This window comes from Triticum dicoccoides, chromosome 5A, assembly GCF_002162155.2.
Source record: "Triticum dicoccoides isolate Atlit2015 ecotype Zavitan chromosome 5A, WEW_v2.0, whole genome shotgun sequence".
NCBI classification, from domain to species: domain Eukaryota; kingdom Viridiplantae; phylum Streptophyta; class Magnoliopsida; order Poales; family Poaceae; genus Triticum; species Triticum dicoccoides.
The window spans coordinates 335141250-335162990 of NC_041388.1; positions in this window are offsets into that span (position 1 = coordinate 335141250).

The following is a 21741-nucleotide window of genomic DNA, read 5'->3' on the forward strand; positions in this document are numbered from 1 at the left end:
CAACAATATAAGTCTAAAATTATCACAAGCAAATACAACTGCTAAGAATTCTTTTTCAGTAGTAGCATAATTTCTTTGAGCATTGTCTAGAGTTTTACTAGCATATTGAATAACATTTAGTTTTTATCAACTCTTTGTCCTAGAACAACACCTACAGCATAATCACTAGCATCACACATAATTTCAAAGGGTAGATTCCAATCAGGTGGCCGAACAATAGGTGCAGAAATCAATGCTTTCTTAAGTATTTCAAATGCTTCTACACAATCATCATCAAAGACAAATGGTATATCTTTTTGTAATAAATTAGTCAGAGGCCGAGAAATTTTTGAGAAGTCCTTAATGAACCTCCTATAAAAACCGGCATGACCAAGGAAACTTCTTATACCTTTGATGTCCTTGGAACATGTCATCTTTTAAATAGCATCAACCTTGGCTTTATCAACTTCAATACCTCTTTCAGAAACTTTATGCCCCAAGACAATACCTTCATTAACCATAAAGTGGCACTTTTCCCAATTCAAGACAAGATTAGTTTCTTCACATCTCTGCAAAACTCGATCAAGGTTGCTCAAGCAATAATCAAAAGAAGATCCATAGACGGAAAAGTCGTCCATGAAAACCTCACAAATCTTTTCACAAAAGTCAGAGAATATAGCCATCATGCATCTTTGAAAGGTAGCAGGTGCATTACATAAACCAAAAGGCATACGTCTAAAAGCAAAAGTACCAAAAGGGCATGTAAAAGTAGTCTTTGATTGATCTTTGGCTGACACGGGTATTTGAGAGAAACCAGAATAACTAGCTAGAAAGCAAAAATGTGTATGTTCAGATAATCTTTCTAGCATTTGATCGATAAAAGGTAAGGGGTAATGATCTTTTTAGTAGCCTTATTTAATTTATGGAAATCAATTACCATCCTATAACCTGTAATGATTCTTTGAGGAATCAATTCATCTTTATCATTAGGAACAACAGTAATACCTCCCTTCTTAGGGACACAATGGACAGGGCTTACCCATTGACTATCAGCAACGGGATAAATTATACCTGCCTCAAGGAGCTTTAGTATCTCCTTTCTTACCACTTCTTTCATTTTAGGATTTAGCCGGCGTTGATGATCACGAACTGGTTTAGCATCTTCTTCCAAATTAATTTTATGTTGACATAGAGTGGGACTAATGCCCTTAAGATCATCAAGAGTATACCCAATAGCAGCGCAGTGCTTCTTCAGAGTTTTCAATAATCTCTCTTCTTCATGCTCTGAAAGGTTAGCACTAATAATAATAGTATATATCATTTTCTCATCAAGATAAGCATATTTAAGAGTATCAGGTAACGGTTTTAGCTCAAATACGGGATCACCCTTGGGTGGAGGAGGATCCCTTAGGATTTCAACAAGTAAATTGTTTTAAGAATAGGTTCTTGTTTAAAGAAAACTTCATCTAATTCCCTTCCTTCATTCATAAACATGTCATTTTCATGGTCTAGCAAATATTATTCTAAAAGATCATTAGGAGGTACGACAATAGAAGCAAGACCAATAATTTCATCCTTACTAGGTAATTCTTCTTCACGGTGTTGTCCACTAAATTTAGAAAAATTAAATTCATGAGTCATATCGTCTAAACCGATAGTAACAACATCTCTTTTGCAATCTATGGTAGCATTAACAGTATTTAAGAAGGGTCTATCAAATATAATGGAACAAAAGCTATCTTGTGGGGAACCAAGAACAATAAAATCAGTAGGATATTTAGTTTTCCCACACAAGACTTCAACATATCTAACAATTCCCATTGGTGAAATAGTATCTCTATTGGCAAGTTTAATTGTGACATCAATATCTTCCATCTCAGCAGGTGCAATATCATGCATAACTTCTTTGTATAAGGAATAAGGTATTGCAGTAGCACTAGCACCCATATCACATAAGCCATGATAACAATTATCTCCTATTTTAACAGAAATAACAGGCATGCCTACCACAGGTCTAGGTTTATCTTTGTCACGAGGTTTAGCAATTCTAGCAGTTTCATTACAGAAATAAATAACATGCCCATCTATATTATCAGACAAGAGATCTTTAACAATATCAATATTAGGTTCAACTTTAACTTGCTCAGGAGGTGTATATGTTTTAATATTGCTTTTACGATCCACAGTTGAAGCTTTAGCATGATCCTTTATCCTAACAGGGAAAGGTGGTTTCTCAACATAAGAAGTAGGAACAATAGGATATATATAAGTGATAGTCTTTTCTTCAACTTTAATAGGTGCATCTACTTTTACTTCTATGGGATGATGATATTTAAACCACTTCTCCTTGGGGAGATCAACATAAGCAGCAAAAGATTCACAGAAAGAAGCTACTATCTCAGAGTCAAGTCCATATTTAGTGCTAAATTTACGAAAAATATCGGTATCCATAAAAGATTTAACACAATCAAAACTAGGTGTCATACCTGACTCCATACCATTGTCGAGGTCCCAATCTTCAGAGTTGCGTTTAATTCTTTCCAATAAATCCCATTTGAATTCAATAGTCTTCATCAATAAAAGAGCCATCACAAGAAGTATCAAGCATGGTGTGATTGTTACCAGAAAGCCGAGCATAAATTTTTTGAATAATCATTTCTCTTGAGAGCTCATGATTGGGGCATGAATATAACATTGATTTAAGCCTCCCCCAAGCTTGAGCGATGCTTTCTCCATCGCGAGGCCAAAAATTATATATATAATTGCGATCACGATGAACAAGATGCATAGGATAAAACTTGTGATGAAATTCCAATTTCAATCGTTTGTAGTTCCATGATCCCATATCATCACATAGCCTATACCATGTCGATGCATCTCCCCTCAAATATAAGGGGAAGACCTTCTTATTAACAACATCTCTGGGTACACCTGCAAGCTTAAATAATCCACAAACTTCATCCACATATATCAGATGTTCATCAGGATGTTTTGTTCCATCTCCTAAAAAATAATTAGCTAGTAGTTTTTCTATCATACCCGAAGGAACTTCAAGGCAAGCATTATCATTTTCATTTTCATTTTCAGTAGGTTCAGTAGGTTGAGGAGCAACTCTTTGCTCTACTGGTCGGGGTGAAGATACCCCGAACAAGCCCCTCAGAGGATTACCTTCCATTGTAACAAGTGATAGTAAATTTTAGCACACTATATAAATTTTTCCTTACCAAATTCCACCTACCAAAGGCGCTTCACTCCCTGGCAACGGCGCCAAAAAAGAGCCACCGACGACCACCGGGGCCCCTGCGACGCCGACGCCGGTGGAGCTGTCTTCTGGTGAGTCCTGCGGGGAGGAAGAGGAGGAGGAAGAAGACTCGGAGGTGACCCCTGAAGGATGGGGGAGACCTCCCCCTTGAGCAAAGCTGACATCCTCCACTCCCTTCCTGACGACGACGAGGCTGACGCCCGCCTGGAGAAGGGAGAGCCGCCTGTCATCCCGATGAGGGATCGATCAGCGTTGATCTCCCGGGACACTGTTTCTGCTCTGACGCCGCCTGGAGCCGCTTCCGTCCCAGCTACCGCTCCTGCTTCTGCTTCCGGAGCTAGCGCACCCACGCCTTGGGTTGTGAAGCTCTCCGGCTTCAAGCTCCCGAAGCGAAGGAGCTATGTCGCGGCGGATCAGTAAGTGTCCCCGTCTTGCCTTGTTCTTGCTGTTGATGCTTGTTTCCGACTCTTTTTCCTTGTTGTTACCAGGCCGACGCCTGCGGCAAAGAGGAGAAGGGAGAGAGAGGTGGTGCTGCTTCAATCCAGGTCCCTCCTGCGACCACGCCTCTCTCCATGAGAAAAGGTGCGGACGGTGCTTGTGCTTCTCCATCCCGATCATCCTCGCGAGGCTGGGTGGAGCATCCTCGGGAGGATTCAGCCCCCGAAGCACCGCTGACTCAGGAGGTGCCTGTTGGGGAACATAGTAATAATTCAAAACAAATCCTACGTGTCACCAAGATCAATCTAGGAGATACTAGCAACGAGAGAGAGGGAGTGCATCTTCATACGCTTGAAGATCGCTAAGCGAAAGCGTTACAAGAACATGGTTGGTGGAGTCGTACACGTAGCGATTCAGATCGCGGTTGATTCCGATCTAAGCACCGAACAACGGCGCCTCCGCGTTCAACACACGTACAGCCTGGGAATGTCTCCTCCTACTTGATCTAGCAAGGGGAGAGGAGAAGTTGAGGGAGAACTCCAACAACATGATGGCGTGGTGGTGATGGAGCTTGTGGTTCTCCGACAGGGCTTCGCCAAGCGCTACGAAGGAGGAGGAGGTGTAGGAGAAGGGAGGGATGCGCCAGGCAAGGGGGTGCCGCTGCCCTCTCCCTCCCTCACTATATATAAGGGGAAGGGGGAAGGAAAAGGCGCCCTAGGGTTTCCCTAGGGGAGGGGAGGCGGCCATAGGGGAAACCCTAGATGGGTTTGGGCGCCCCCACCCCTAGGAAACTTGCCCCCCAAGCCGGGAGGGGTGGCTGCCCTAGGGGAGGCGCCCCCACCTCTCCAGGTTACGTGAGATGGGGTGGGAGGGGCGCTCAGCCCCTTAGTGGGCTGATGTGCCCCCTCCCCTTGGCCCATAAGGCCCCCCAACGCTTGCCGGGGCCTCCGAAACCCCTTTCGGACACGCTGGTCGTCACCCAATACCCCTGGAACAATTCCGGACTCCAATACCCATCGTCCAATATATCGATCTTCACCTCCGGACCATTCCGGAGTTCCTCATCATGTCTGGATCTAATCCGGGACTCTGAACAACCTTCGGTAACCACATACTATTTCCCATTACAACTCTAGCGTCACCGAACCTTAAGTGTGCAGACCCTATGGGTTCGGGAACCATGCAGACATGACCGAGACACCTCTCCCGTCAATAACCAACAGTGGGATCTGGATACCCATGTTGGGTTCCACATGTTCCACGATGATCTCATCGGATGAACCATGATGTCGAGGATTCAGTCAATCCCGTATGCAATTCCCTTTTTCTATCGGTATGTTACTTGCCCAAGATTCGATCGTCGGTATCCCCATACCTCATTCAATCTCATTACCGGCAAGTCTCTTTACTCATTTGTAACGCATGATCCCGTGACTAACTGCTTAGTCACATTGAGCTCATTATGATGATGCATTACCGAGTGGGCCCAGAGATACCTCTTCGTCATATAGAGTGATAAATCTCAGTCTTGATTCGTCCCAACCCAACAGACACTTTCAGACATACCTGTAGTGCACCTTTATAGCCACCCAGTTACGTTGTGATGTTTGGTACACCCAAAGCATTCCTACGGTATCCGGGAGTTGCACAATCTCATGGTCTAAGGAAATTATACTTGACATTAGAAAAGCTTTAGCAAACGAACTACACGATCTTGTGCTACGCTTAGGATTGGGTCTTGTCCATCACATCATTCTCCTAAAGATGTGATCCCGTTATCAATGACATCCAATGTCCATGGTCAGGAAACCATAACCATCTATTGATCAACGAGCTAGTCAACTAGAGGCTTACCAGGGACATGTTGTGGTCTATGTATTCACACATGTATTACAATTTCCGGTTAATACAATTATAGCATGAACAATAGACAATTATCATGAACAAGGAAATATAATAATAACCATTTTATTATTTCCTCTAGGGCATATTTCCAACAGTCTCCCACTTGCACTAGAGTCAATAATCTAGTTCACATCTCCATGTGATCAACACTTATAGTTCACATCGCCATGTGACTAACACCCAAAGAGTTCACTAGAGTCAATAATCTAGTTCACATCACCATGTGATTAACACTCAATGAGTTCTAGGGTTTGATCATGTTATGCTTACGAGAGAGGTGTCAGTCAATGGGTCTGCAACATTCAGATCCGTGTGTTCTTCGCAAATCTCTATTTCATATTATAGGTGTTGCTACTATGCTCCACTTGGAGCTATTCCAAATGGTTGCTCCACTATACGTATCCGGTTTGCTACTCGGAGTCATCCGGATAGGTGTTAAAGCTTGCATCGGCGTAACCCTTTACGCTGAACTCTTTATCGCCTCCATAACCGAGAAACATTTCCTTATTCCTAAGGACAATTTTGACCGTTGTCCAATGAGCCACTCCTGGATCACTGTTGTACCCCCTTGCCAAACATGTGGCAAGTCACATCGCGGTACACATCATGACATATCGTATAGAGCCTATGGCTAAGGCATAGGGGGCGAGTTTCATCCTTTCTCTTTCTTCTGCCGTGGTCGAGCTTCAAGTCTTAACTTCACACCTCTCAACTCAGGCAAGAACTCCTTCTTTGACAAATCCATTTTGAACTCCTTCAAGATCATGTCAAGGTATGTGCTCTATGAAAGTCTTATCAGGCGTCTTGATCTATCTCTATAGATCTTGATATCCAACATGTAAGCAGTTTTACACAGGTCTTCCTTTGAAAAACTCCATTCAAACAACCCTTTATGCTTTCTAGAAATTCTACATCATTTCTGATCAACAATATGCCATCCACATATACCTATCAGAAATGTTGTAGTGCTCCCACTCACTTTCTTGCAAATACAAGTTTCTTGCAACTTTGTATAAACCCATATGCATCACCTCATCAAAGGTTATGTTCCAACTCCGAGATGCTTGCTCCAGTCCATAGAAGGATGGCTGGAGTTTCCATACCTTCTAGCATCCTTAGGATCAACAAAAACTTTTGGTTGTATCACATACAACTTTCCCTCACGGAGACCGTCAAGGAAACTTTGTTTTGACATCCATCTGTTAGATTTTGTAAATGAAAAATGCAGCAACTACTAACATAATTTTAACAGACTTTAGCATCGCTATGATTGAGAAAGTCTCATCACAGACAACTCCTTGAACTTGTCGGAAACTTCTTTGAGACAAGTCAAGCTTCATAAATGGTGACATTACCATCAACGTCTGTCTTCTTATTAAAGATCCATTTATTCTCAATGGTTTGCCGATCATCGGGCAAGTCCACCAAAGTCCATACTTTCTTCTCATACATGGATCATATCTTGGATTTCATGGCTTCCAGCCATTTGTTGGAATCCGGGCCCACCATCGCTTCTTCATAGATCATAGGTTCATTGTTGTCCAACAACATGACCTTTAAGACAGGGTTACCACTGAGAAGTTGTACACACCCTTGTCGACCTACGAGGTTCGATAGTAATTTGATCTGAAGCTTCATGATCATCATCATTAGCTTTCTCTTCAACTGATGTTGTTGCCACAGAAACATCTTTCTGTGCTGCGCTACTCTCTGGTTGAAGTGAAGGTTCAACAACCTCACCAAGTTCTATCTTCCTCCCACTCAGTTCTTTCGAGAGAAACTCTTTCTCGAGGAAGGACTTGTTCTCAGCGACAAACACTTTGCCCTTAGATCTGAGATAGAAGGTATACCCAATCGTCTTGTTTAGGTATTCTATGAAGATAAAAATTTCCGCTTTGGGTTCGAGCTTTTCTGACCGATGCCTATCGACATAGGCATCGTAGCCCCAAACATTAAGAAACAACAACTTTGGTTTCTTGCCAAACCATAGTTCATACTGTGTCCTCTCCACGGACTTTGATGGTGCCCTATTTAAAGTGAATGTAATTGTCTTTAATGCATAAGCCCCAAAAATAGCGGTAGATTGGTAAGAGACATCATACACCATATCCAATAAGGTTCTATTACGACGTTCGGACACACCATCATGCTATGGTGTTCCAGGCGGCGTCAACTATGAAACGATTCCACCTTGTCTTTAGTGATTGCCAAACTCATAACTCAGATACTTTCCCTTTGATTAGATCGAAGGAACTTGATCTTCTTATTACGATGATTCCCAACTTAACTCTGAAATTGCTTGAACTTTTCAAACATTTCACACTTATGCTTCATTAAGTAAATATACCCATACCTACTCAATTTACCGGTGAAGGTGAGAAAATAACGATATCCACCGCGCGCGTCAACACTCATCGGACCGCACACATCAACATGTATGATTTCCAACAAGTCACTTGCCCATCCATTGTTCCAAAGAACGGGGTTTTAGTCATCTTGCAAAAGAGGCATGGTTCGCATGTGTCAAGTGATTCAAAATCAAGTGACTTCAAAAGTCCATTAGCATGGAGGTTCTTTCATGCGCTTTACACCAATATGACCTAAGCGGCAATGCCACATGAAAGTGGTACTATCATTATCAATTCTACATCTTTTGGCATCAGTGTTACGAACATGTGTATAACTACAACTAGGATTCATTAAACCATTCACATTGGGTGCATGACTATAGAAGGTATTATTCATGTAAACAGAATAACCATTATTCTCTGACTTAAATAAATAATCGTATTGCAATAAACATGATCTAATCATGTTCATGCTCAACACAGACGCCAATGCAAACAACATTTATCTAGGTTCAACACTAATCCCGAAGGTAGAGGGAGTGTGCGATGGTGATCACATCAACCTTGGAAACACTTCCAACACACATCGTCACCTCGCCCTTAGCTATTCTCCATTAATTCCGTAGCTTTTATTTCGAGTTACCAATATTAGCAACTAAACCGGTATCTAATACCCAGGTGCTACTAGGAGTACTAGTAAGGTACACATCAATAACACACATATATCAAATATACTTTTGTTGAAGTTGACAGCCTTCTTATCTACCAAGTATTTGAGGTAGTTCCGCTACCAGTGACCGTTCCCCTAATAGAAGCACTTTGTCTCGGGTTTGGGTTCTTGGCTTTCTTAACTTGAGCGGCAACTGGCTTGCCATTCAAGAAGTTTCCCTTCTTGCCCTTGCCCTTCTTTGAAACCAATGCTCTTGTTAACCATCAACACTTGATGCTCCTTCTTGATTTCTACCTTTACGGCCTTAAGCACGATGAACAACTCCGGGATTATCTTCCCTTGCATGTTATAGTTCATCACGAAACTCTAGTAGCTTGGTGATAGTGACAAGAGAACTTTTGTCAATCACTCTCTTATCTAGAAGATTAACTCCCACTTGATTCAAGTGACTGAAGTACCCAGACATTCTGAGCGCATGCTCACTGGCTGAGCTATTCTCCTCCATCTTGTAGGAAAAGGTCTTGTCAGAGGTCTCAACCTCTCAACACGGGCATGAGCCTGAAATACCAATTTCAGCTCTTCGAACATCTCATATGTTCTATGGCGTTCAAAACACTTTTGGAGCCCCGACTCTAAGCCGTAAAGCATGGCACACTAAACTATTAGGTAGTTATCAGAATGTGTCTACCAGATGTTCACAACATCCACAGACGACGCCAGAGGGGTTAGCACACCGAGCGGTGCATCAAGGACAGAAGCCTTCTGTGTAGCAGTGAGGACAATCCTTAGACTATGGCCCTAGTCTGCACAATTGCTTACAATATATTTCAACTTAGTCTTTCTCTAGGAACATATTAAAACAAAGAACTAAAGCACGAGCTATTAATCCACAACATAATTTGCAAAGACAATTTAGACTATGTTCATGATAATTAAGTTCATCTAATCAAATTATTCAATGAAATCCCACTCAGATAGACATCCCTCTAGTCATCTAAGTGATACATGATCCGAATCGACTAGGCCATGTCCAATCATCACGTGAGACGGAGTAGTCATCAATGGTGAACATCTCCATGTTGATCGTATCTTCTATACGACTCATATTCGACCTTTCGGTCTTCCGTGTTCCGAGGCCATGTCTGTACATGCTAAGCTCGTCAAGTCAACCTAAGTGTGTTGCGTGCGTAAATCTGGCTTACACCCGTTGTATGCGAACGTTAGAATCTATCACACCCGATCATCACGTGGTGCTTCGAAACAATGAACCTTCGCAACGGTGCAAAGTTAGGGGGAACACTTTCTTGAAATTTTAGTGAGGGATCATCTTATTTATGCTACCGTCTTTCTAAGAAAATCAGATGTAAACATGACAAACATCACATGCAAATCATAAAGTGACATGATATGGCCAATATCATCTTGCGCCTTTGATCTCCATCTTCGAGGCGCGGCATGAACACCATCGTCACCGGCATGACACCATGATCTCCATCATCGTGTCTTCATGAAGTTGCCTCGCCAACTATTACTTCTACTACTATGGCTGACAGTTAGCAATAAAGTAAAGTAATTACATGGCATTTTCATTGACACGCAGGTCATAAATAAATTAACACAACTCCTATGCCTCCTACCGGTTGGCATACTCATCGACATGCAAGTCATGATTCCTATTACAAGAACATGATCAATCTCATACATCACATATATCATTCATCGCATCCTTTTGGCCATATCAAATCACATAGCAAACCCTACAAAAACAAGTTAGACGTCCTCTAATTGTTGTTGCATGTTTTTACATGGTTGCTATGGGTTTCTAGCAAGAACATTTCTTACCTACGCAAAACCACAACGGTGATATGCCAATTGCTATTTACCCTTCATAAGGACCCTTTTCATCGAATCTGATCCGACTAAAGTGGGAGAGACAGACACCCGCCAGCCACCTTATGCATAAAGTGCATGTCAGTCGGTGGAACCAGTCTCACGTAAGCGTACATGTAAGGTCGGTTCGGGCCGCTTCATCCCACAATGCCGCCGGATCAAGATAAGACTAGTAACGGTAAGCAAACTGAACAAATCATCGCCCACAACTGCTTTGTGTTCTACTCGTGCATAGAGTCTACGCATAGACCTAGCTCTGATACCACTGTTGGGGAACATAGCAATAATTCAAAAAAATCCTACGTGTCACCAAGATCAATCTAGGAGATACTAGCAACGAGAGAGAGGGAGTGCATCTTCATACACTTGAACATCACTAAGTGGAACCGTTACAAGAACGCGGTTGGTGGAGTCATACACGCAACGATCCAGATCGCGGTCGATTCCGATCTAAGCGCTGAACAACGGCGCCTCCACATTCAACACACATACAGCCCGAGAACGTCTCCTCCTTCTTGATCCAGCAAGGGGAGAGGAGAAGTTGAGGGAGAACTCTGACAGCACGACGGCGTGGTGGTGATGGAGCTCGTGGTTCTCCGGCAGGGCTTTGCCAAGCGCTATGCAGGAGGAGGAGATGTAGGAGAAGGGAGGGGCTGCGCCAGGCAAGGGTGTGCCACTGCCCTCTCTCTCCCGCACTATATATAAGGGGAAGGGTGGAGGAGGAGGCGCCCTAGGGTTTCCCTAGGGGAGGGGCGGCGGCCACAGGGGAAACCCTAGATGGGTTTGGGCGCCCCCACCCCTAGGAAACTTGCCCCCCAAGCCGTGAGGGGTGGCTTCCCTAGGGGAGGCGCCCCCACCTCTCCAGGTTACGTGAGATGGGGTGGGAGGGGTGCTCAGCCCCCTAGGGGAGGCCCCGCAACGCTTGTCGGGGCCTCCGAAACTCCTTTCGGACACGCTAGTCGTCACCCGGTACCCCTGGAACAATTTCGGACTCCAATACCCTTCGTCCAATATATCGATCTTCACCTCCGGACCATTCCGGAGTTCCTCATCACGTCGGGGATCTAATCCGGGACTCTGAACAACCTTCGGTAACCACATACTATTTCCCATTACAACTTTAGCGTCACCGAACCTTAAGTGTGTAGACCCTACGGGTTCGGGAACCATGCAGACATGACCGAGACACCTCTCCGGCCAATAACCAATAGCGGGATCTAGATACCCATGTTGGCTCCCACATGTTCCACGACGATCTCATCGGATGAACCACGATGTCGAGGATTCAACCAATCCCGTATGCAATTCCCTTTGTCTATCGGTATGTTACTTGCCCGAGATTCGATCATCGGTATCCCCATACCTCGTTCAATCTCCTTACCGGCAAGTCTCTTTACTTGTTCCGTACCGCATGATCTCGTGGCCAGCTCCTTATTTACATTGAGCTCATTATGATGATGCATTACCGAGTGGGCCCAGAGATACCTCTTCGTCATACGGAGTGACAAATCCCAGTCTTGATTCGTGCCAACCCAACAGACACTTTCGGACATACCTGTAGTGCACCTTTATAGCCACCCAGTTACGTTGTGACATTTGTTACACCCAAAGCATTCCTACGGTATCCGGGAGTTGCACAATCTCATTGTCTAAGGAAATTATACTTGACATTAGAAAAGCTTTAGCAAACGAACTACACGATCTTGTGCTACGCTTAGGATTGGGTCTTGTCCATCACATCATTCTCCTAATGATGTGATCCCCTTATCAATGACATCCAATGTCCATGGTCAGGAAATCATAACATCTATTGATCAACGAGCTAGTGAACTAGAGGCTTATGATACGTCCATTTTGCATCATGCATTTATATCAATATTTATTGCATTATGGGTTGTTATTACACATTATGTCACAATACTTATGCCTTTTTTCTCTTATCTTACAAGGTTTACATAAAAGAAGGGAGAATGTCGGAAGCTCGGATTCTGGCTGGAAAAGGAGAAAATATTATAGACTTATTCTGCATAGCTCCAAAAGTCCTGAAACTTCACGGATGATGTTTTCCAAATATATAAAAAACACCCTGCCCACGAGGGTGGGGGGTGCGCCCTACCCCCTGGGTGCGCCCCCTACCTCATGGGCCCCCTGGTGGCCCTCCAGTGGCCATCTTTTGCTATATGGACTCTTTCGATGGAAAAAAATCATAAGCCATCTTCTCGGACGAAACTCCGCCGCCACAAGGCGGAACCTTGGTGGAGCCAATCTAGGGTTCTGGCGGGGCTGTTCTGCTGGGGAAACTTCCCTCCCGGAGGGGGAAATCATCGTCATCGTCATCACCAACGCTCCTCTCAGCGGGAGAGGGCAATCTCCATCAACATCTTCATCAGCACCATCTCATCTCAAAACCCTAGTTCATCTCTTGTATCCAATTCTTGTCTCCAAGTCCGGGATTGGTGCTAGTAGGTTGCTAGTAGTGTTAATTACTCCTCGTAGTTGATGCTAGTTGGTTTAATTGGTGGAAGATCATATGTTCAGATCCTATATGCATATTATTACCCCTCTGATTATGAACATGTTTATGCTTTGTGAGTAGTTACTTTTGTTCCTGAGGACATGGGAGAAGTCTTGCTATTAGTAGTCATGTGAATTTGATATTCGTTCAATATTTTGATGACATGTATGTTGTCTCTCCTCTAGTGGTGTTATGTGAACGTCGACTACATGACACTTCACCATTGTTTGGGCCTAGAGGAAGGCATTGGGAAGTAATAAGTAGATGATGGGTTGCTAGAGTGACAGAAGCTTAAACCCTAGTTTATGTGTTGCTTCCTAAGGGGCTGATTTGGATCCATATGTTTCATGCTATGGTTAGGTTTACCTTAATACTTTTGTTGTATTTGTGGACGCTTGCAATAGAGGTTAATCATAAGTGGGATGTTTGTCCAAGTAAGGGCAGCACCCAAGCACCGGTCCACCCACACACCAAATTATCAAAGTACCGAACGCAAATCATATGAGCGTGATGAAAACTAGGTTGATGATATTCCCATGTGTCCTCAGGAGCGCTTTACATCATATAAGAGTTTGTCCAGGCTTGTCCTTTGCTACAAAAAGGATTGGGCCACCTTGCTGCACCCTATTTACTTTTGTTACTTGTTGCTCGCTACAAATTATCTTATCACAAAACTATCTGTTACCACTTATTTCAGTACTTGCAGAGAATACATTGCTGGAAACTGCTTATCATTTCCTTCTGCTCCTCGTTGGGTTCGACACTCTTACTTATCGAAAGGACTACGATAGATCCCCTATACTTGTGGGTCATCAGCTTACTAGGGACATGTTGTGGTCTATGTATTTACACATGTATTACGGTTTCCGATTAATACAATTATAGCATGAACAATAAACAATTATCATGAACAAGGAAATATAATAATAACCATTTTATTATTGCCTCTAGGGCATATTTCCAAGAGTGACAACGTCTGGCTTGGGTGCTGAGGTCCAAGAGGCTCAGGAGCTTCCTGCCTCCCAGGCCATGGTGACGACGACGCCTCTTCCTCCTTCTTCTGCCATGTTGCTGACCCCAGGTTCCTCCGCTTCTCCTGATGTCCTGGAGCGGGCCCTTTCTGAGATGGCCCAACTGCGAGAAGATCTCCAGAGTGACGAACCCCTCCTGGCGGCTGGTCGCCTGGAGCTGGTCTCTGGTTGGCTCCATTCTGATGTATCCGTTCGGGCGGCGCTGAGGCAGGTCGCGGCGACCTCTGAGGGGGAGAAGCGAGCCGCAGCTCAGGTAGTAGTTGCTCGCTGTAGGATCGAAAGTATGTCTAGAGGGGGTGATTAGACTACTTGACCAAATAAAAACTTAACCTTTTCCCAATTTTAGTTCTTGGCAGATTTTAGCTATTGTAGGACAAGTCAAGCAAGCATCACACAATTCAAGCAAGCATGCAAAGAGTATATCGGTAGCGGAAAGTAAAGCATGCAACTTGCAAGAATGTAAAGGGAAGGGTTTGGAGAATTCAAACGCAATTGAAGACACGGATGTTTTTCCCGTGGTTCGGATAGGTGGTGCTATCCTACATCCATGTTGATGGAGACTTCAACCCACGAAGGGTAACAGTTGCGCGAGTCCACGGAGGGTTCCACCCACAAAGGGTAATGGTTGCGCGAGTCCACGGAGGGCTCCACCCATGAAGGGTCCACGAAGAAGCAACCACCCACAAAGGGTCCACGAAGAAGCAACCTTGTCTATCCCACCATGGCCATCGCCCACGAAGGACTTGCCTCACTAGCGGTAGATCTTCACGAAGTAGGCGATCTCCTTGCCCTTACAAACTCCTTGGTTCAACTCCACAATCTTGTCGGAGGCTGCCAAGTGACACCTAGCCAATCTAGGAGACACCACTCTCCAAGAAGTAACAAATGGTGTGTAGGTAATGAACTCCTTGCTCTTGTGCTTCAAATGATAGTCTCCCCAACACTCAACTCTCTCTCATAGGATTTGGATCTGGTGGAAAGAAGATTTGAGTGGAAAGCAACTTGGGGAAGGCTAGAGATCAAGATTCATATGGTAGGAATGGAATATCTTGGTCTCAACACATGAGTAGGTGGTTCTCTCTCAGAACATATGAGTTGGAATTGTGTATGTGTTCTGATGGCTCTCTCCACGAATGAAGAGGAGGTGGAGGGGTATATATAGCCTCCACACAAAATCCAACCGTTACACACAGTTTTCCAATCTCGGTGGGACCGAATCAACAAACTCGGTCGGACCGAAAAGGTAAACCTAGTGACCGTTAGAGATTTTCGGTGGGACTGACATGCAACTCGGTAGGACCGATATGGTTAGGGTTTGGGCATAATGTAATCTCGGTGAGACCGATTACACAAACTCGGTGAGACCGAGTTTGGTAATAAGCTAACCAGAGAGTTGGTCAGATAAACTCGATGGGACCGATTTGCTCTTTCGGTGAGACCGAAAAGTTACAAAAAGGAAACAAAGATTTTACACTGCAATCTCGGTGGGACCGATTCGCTCTTTCGGTGAGACCGAAAAGTTACGAAAGGGAAACAGAGAGTTTGCAATCCCATCTCGGTGAGACCGAGATCCCTATCGGTAGAACCGAATTGCTAGGGTTTGGCAGTGGCTTATGACAAGTGAAACTCGGTGGCGCCGGATAGAAAGAATCGGTAGGACCGAGTTTGGCTTAGGGTTTAGGTCATATGTGGATATGGGAAAGTAGTTGAGGGTTTTGGAGCATATCACTAAGCACATGAAGCAAGAGGCTCATTAAGCAACACCTCACCCCTCCTTGATAGTATTGGCTTTTCCTAAAGACTCAATGTGATCTTGGATCACTAAAATATAAAATGAAGAGTCTTGAGCTTTTGAGCTTGAGCCAATCCTTTGTCCTTAGCATTTTGAGGGTTCCACTTTCACATCCATGCCATGCCAATCATTGAGCTTTCCTGAAATAGTCATCTTGGAATAGCATTTGCTCAATGAGCTATATGTTGTTATGAATTACCAAAACCACCTAGGGATAGTTGCACTTTCACTCGCTAGGCGGCGCTAAAGGACACTGAGGCCACTCAAGGTTGCCGGGTGCTGGAGGCTGAGCTGAAGATCCTGCGTGACGAGCGTGCTGAAGATGCCCGTGGCCGTAAGGCGGAGGAAGAGAGGATGAAGGCCCGGGAGGACGCCGTCAAGGGTCGCGACACCGAGCTGGAGCAGCTGGCGCAGGCCGCTGAGCGTGGCCGGCTAGAGGGGCTGGAGCAAAAGCTGCAGGCTGAGAAGGCTGAACTGGATGCAAGGCGAAGGTTCTGGCCGAGGACCGCACAGCCTTCGCACTTCTGGAGAAGAGGTCTCGCGAGGCCCTGAAGTCACTCTATGAGAACGGCCCCGCCCAGTTGCTTCCCTACTTGGTCGAGGCGCTTGAGGAAGTCGTGCGCAGCATCGGCCCCATGGCAGAGGTAGAGGCTCGCGTCCTTTCTTCGGCCGCGCTGACGCACGTCTTCTGCCACCTCCATCTTTGCGATCCTGCCGCCCGCCTTGACGAACTGCTGGAGCCCGTGGCTGATGAACACTGTGCACCCGCCACTGCAGCCATGAAAGGTCAGGTGGTAGCCCTACTGGAGAAGTTCGACGCCTTCACCCCCGCGCCTTCGACCAGTGGTGCAGGTGAAGGCGACGCCACCCAGGAGGGGCGCCTCTTGCAGGTGCCGGCGGTATCGAGGGGTGACTGGCTTGCGGCTCCTTTCCTGTTAAAACTACTGCAGCATGTAGCGTACCTCATGGAGGCGTTTAAACTTGTGTTTGATATCCAGAGAACAATATGTCTTGTAATATTTGCTTTGAGATTTTACGATTTCCTTCCCATTTGCTTTACGTTCTACGTCAGCAGAGCCCGACCCCGCGCATACCTCAGCCGCCGTTGGGCCAACCGGATCACCAGGACGGTCCAAGGAGTGAGGGGCTACGTGGCCAGTTAGGCTCCTGAGTCGCGATGCTCAGGAGTCCCCCTTGACGCGCAAACATCTTGTGGAAAGGAGATGCGATGGTAGCTCTTGTGTTCTACGTCGGCAGGGCCCGACCCGGCGCATACCTCAACCGCCATTGGTTAGACCGGATCACCAGGACGGGCCAAGGAGTGAGGGGCTACGTGATCAGTTAGGCTCCTGAATCACGATGCTCAGGAGTCTCCCTTGATATTCAAACGACCTTCATACCTTAGCTCCCGCTTGGGAGGGCGCACGACGACCAGGTCTGAGGGACCTGGCAGGGTGGCGTACGCTTGGGCGTGACCTGAGCGCAGCCCCCGTGCCCAGCCCCCTCGCGCGGCTCTCCCGAGGGGAGGCGTCGCATTGAGGCCAGACACTGAGCCTGGAGGCTCCCTGAGGTTGATATGGCCGTGAGGCCGCCCTCAGTTGTTTATCACCAGGACGGACCATGGCGCTTCCGCACTTGCACGGGCATAGCCGCTCCTCGGTAGTGTCGACTGCCAGCGCAGAGCATGGTGCTTCCACTCGTAAGTGGGAGGGGACTCCCTACTGCGGAGAGCCCCCGGGGCGTGTACAGCCCCGCCCTGACACGTGGCTTGCACAGCAGGGCTAGACGAGGTGTGTCTGCGCACTCGTGAGCCAGCGTGGGACTCACGAGGCCCTACCTCAAGGCGGATTGCGCTTGGTCCTGATTCTTGTTCGCTGTGTTGGTCCTGCGTGGTGGTCAGACAGCCTGCGCCGAGCGAGTCTCCTGAGGTTATTGCGTGAGAAAGCCAAGCACCAATGGCCCCAGGAGGTGACATGAACGGGGCCGGCCTGCTAGACAGAGCTCAGTCGTTGGATTTATCGACGCTACAGGGACAGACCCGAGCATAGACATCGTGCCTAACCCTCTCACGCGAAGGGTCCTGAAGAAAGACGACTGGCGCGCGGCTCCCGCGGTGGGCGACAATCAAGCAAGTGATAATCATAGATAGATTAAGCATGGAAGGCAAACTAGCTCAGGTAAATGCATGAACGATACACGCCACTTGGTCCGGCACGAGCGGCTTTGGGATGATGCCGCCCGAGGGGCGCCCCCAGCAAGGTAAGCTAAAGACATAAAAAAGAAGGGATACATGCCACATGGACGGACCCACGCGGCCTGGGAATAATGCAGCCCCCTGGGCGCTCCCAGCTAAATAAACTTGGAAAATGACACCTGGTTCCATTGATGAAGGGGTGTTGAGGCAGCTGAAGGTACACGGCGAAGGGGTTGCTCCTCACGAGCCACCTGAGCCCTGAGCCTCGAGAGGCCCTGGGGGTCTAGGTGGTTCCTTGAGGACCGTCGCCATCTCTGCCAGGACTGCGTGGTGCCTGGCCTCCTGACCCGCCATGACGCTCCGCATATTGTGCTGGAAGGCGGCAGCCACGCTCGGCGGGCCGAACGGCATGCGAACGTAGCTGTGAGGTGGACCTTCGTAGCGCCCAACACGCGAAGGCTAGAAGCTCTCCTGAGATGTGGCTCGGTTGAGCCCTGGTATGTCGATGCAGACGCGCAGCTCACCACCCTCGCCTGGGTGGGGAGCTACGCCAGGTGGGCGGCAATCGCCGCGTATTGCTCTTGCCTCCTGAAGCTCCTGAGATACCTTGGTGATGAACTCCTGAGCGTCGGGCGCTCCTTGCCCAGTGTCCTCTTTGAGGGAGACGTGTCGTGAAACACGCCTCCAAGTGGTGCCCGAGCGCCTCCCTCGTGACGTTGGAAAGGTCTGAGGCCCTCCAGAAGAGAGCCCCTGAGCCCTGCCCGAGGAGGGCACCAGGCGCGCCTTCCTATGTGATAGAGGGAGGCGCCCCAGGAACGGGCGCTGATCCTGAGGAGGTACCACTTGCGGTGCCAACCTCCCGAGGTCCAGCACGGAGTAGCTGCTTCTTCTTCTTGGGGACGACCTCATGAGGGTACCGAGCTGCATTGTTGCCAGGGTCTTCGATTGACGCTGCTTGGAAGGCGCGCTCGAGGGAGCACACCGCATCTCTTTCTTCGCAGGGGACTGTGATGATCCCGCCGCTTCCTGGCATCTTGAGGACGTTGTAGCCGTGGTGCGTCACTGCCATGAACTTGGCCAGGGCCGGATACCCGAGGATGGCATTGTACGGCAGACAAATGTGGGCGACATCAAAGTCGATGAGCTCGGTGCGGTAGTTGTTGTGTTATCCAAAGGTGACTAGGAGGCGGACCTGACCTATCGGCGTGGTGGAGCCGTCGGTCACTCTTGAGAAAGGTTTGGTAGGCTAAAGCTGATCGTATGGCACTTGAAGGTTGTCGAATGTATCGACGGACATGACGTTGAGCCATGCGCCGCCGTCGATGAGGGTCTTGGTGACTTGCACGTTGCTGATGACGGCTGAAAAAAGCATTGGGAGAGCACCAATGATGGCCGCACACTTGAGCTGATCTGCTGAGCTGAAGGTAATAGCGCACTTGGACCACCTGAGCGAGCATGTAGCCTGAAGCTTGGGAAGGACTGCATTCACCTCACGAGCAAACTGCTTGAAGATACGCTGTGAGGCTGGGGCTTGAGCTCCTCCCAAGATGCAGGCGATAGAACGCGGCTCCTGGAAGCCCACAGCCCCCTCGTCTTGGTGGTGGTGGTCGTTCCTTCTTGGTGGCGCCAGTGGAGGAAGCCCAGCATTGCCCTGAGGGCGGTCCTCGTGAGGCTGATTCCTCCAGGCACCTTCACGCGGCTGATCCTGCCAGCGGTCCTCACGAGGTCGGTCGTGCCACTCCTGGCATGGGCCCCAGTCGTCCCAGCGTCCTCCTCCTCGGTCGTAGCCTCGGTCATTGCGCTCGGGGCGTCAACTGAAGCGTCCTTCATGCATGGCTTTGAGCTCTTGGCAATCGTTGGTGTTGTGGTTGGTGTACGTTGTGGAAGGCGTAGAATGGTCGGCTGCCCTTGGATGACTCAGGCTGGTCCCTGCCGCGCTTCGTGTACGGCTCTTCCGCAAGCACGGCGACAACCTTGTGCTTCATGTCCTTGGCCTTGGATTTCTTCTCCTCCGGGTCGGCAGCTGGGAGCTCGAGGAGGGAAAGGCGTCCTTCCTCAGCCCTTGCACACTTGGTCGCCAGGTTGAACAACTCTAGGGATGTGCACAACTCCTCATGGATGGCGAGCTCCTCCTTCATCTTGATGTCGCGGACGCCATCGGAGAACGCAGATATGATGGCCTCGTCCATCACCTTGAGGATCTTGAGACGAACATTCTTGAAGCACTGGATGTACTTCTGGAGGGTCTCCCCTAGTTGTTGCTTGACACGGCACAGGTCACCCACGGCCGGGGGGCGGTCGCGAGTGCCCTGGAAGTTGGCGATGAAACGGTCATGCATCTCGTCCCAGGAAGAGATGGAGCCAGGAGGCAGGTTCAAGAGCCAGGAGTGGGTGCCATCCTTGAGAGCCATGGGGAACCACTTCGCCATGACTTTCTCGTCGCCGCTGGCCGCCTCGATGCTTAGTTCATAGAGCTGCAAGAACTCTGTGGGGTCGGGGTGCCGTCGTAGCACAGAGGCAGGTCTGGCTTGAAGTTTCCTGGCCAGGCGACGCTACACAGCTCGGGGGTGAAGGCGCGGCAGCCGGCCGTGGTCAGCGGGGCTCGCCTTGGAGGTGGAGCCTGGTCGTGGTGCCCCTGCGCCGCCGCGACACGTGGCGCATGGCCCTGTCGCAGCAAGCAATCCTGCGTAGCGGAGCTGGGAGTGGTGGAGCACTTCCTTGGGGACGGGGGATCTCTTGGGAGCTTCTTTCCTCGTGCGCTGGCATGCGGCGCGGTGGGTCGCGCCGCTGGACCGTGCATCTTGGAGCGACGACACCACCCTGGCGCGGGGGAGGCTGAGGTGCTCCCTGAGCCGCACGCCTCGGTGCAAGGGTGCCATCTTGTTGTGGAGGAGGCGGAGGCGCTCTGTGAGCCACGTCGCCTGCAGCTGGCGGAGGGCGAGGCAGCGAGAGGGACAGTACAGGAGAGCCTCCCACGGCGCTGACGAGCTCGTCGATGCGGTCCAGCCAGTCCTCGTAGAGGTCGTCGACCGGACGATAGCGCAGGAGCTCGCACGCCATGAGCAACGCGGCCTGCGTGCCCGTGGGGGCACCGCGAGCGTAAGATGACGAGCCAGCCGGACTCAGCGAAGGGGTGGCGGTGTGGCCATCCCGGCGCATGGAGGGATGCAGTGAAGAGGCTTGCTGCTCGTTCACCACCGCACTGGTGACGGCGTTGGCGGCGGGTGACGGAGAACAATGGGGAGGCCTGTCGATGGGAGCCGTCTGAGCAACACGGGCGGCGAGGGCGGCCCGGCGCTCAACGCGAGCTCGGCGAGCGTCGGCCATGAGCATGGTGGAGTGACAAAGCATGGGTCGACGAAGAAGAAGGCTTCGGCGCACCCCTACCTGGCGCGCCAAATGTCAGATTTCGGGTTCCGGAAAAACCCTTAAGGTTTGAGCACTGGGGTGCGCGCGAAGATCTCTCCCTCACAGATCACGCCCTCAAGAACTTCGCGATCTCATAGGCTAGCTCGACAAACTCGCAACACAAGAGACACAAGATTTATACTGGTTCGGGCCACCATTGCGGTGTAATACCCTACTCCAGTGTGGTGTGGTGGATTGCCTCTTGGGCTGATGATGGACAGTACAAGGGGAAGAACAGCCTCCTGAGGTGAGGTGTTCTTGTGCTTGATTGGTGTGTGGCTAAGGATGGAATGGCTCAGATCTAAGATG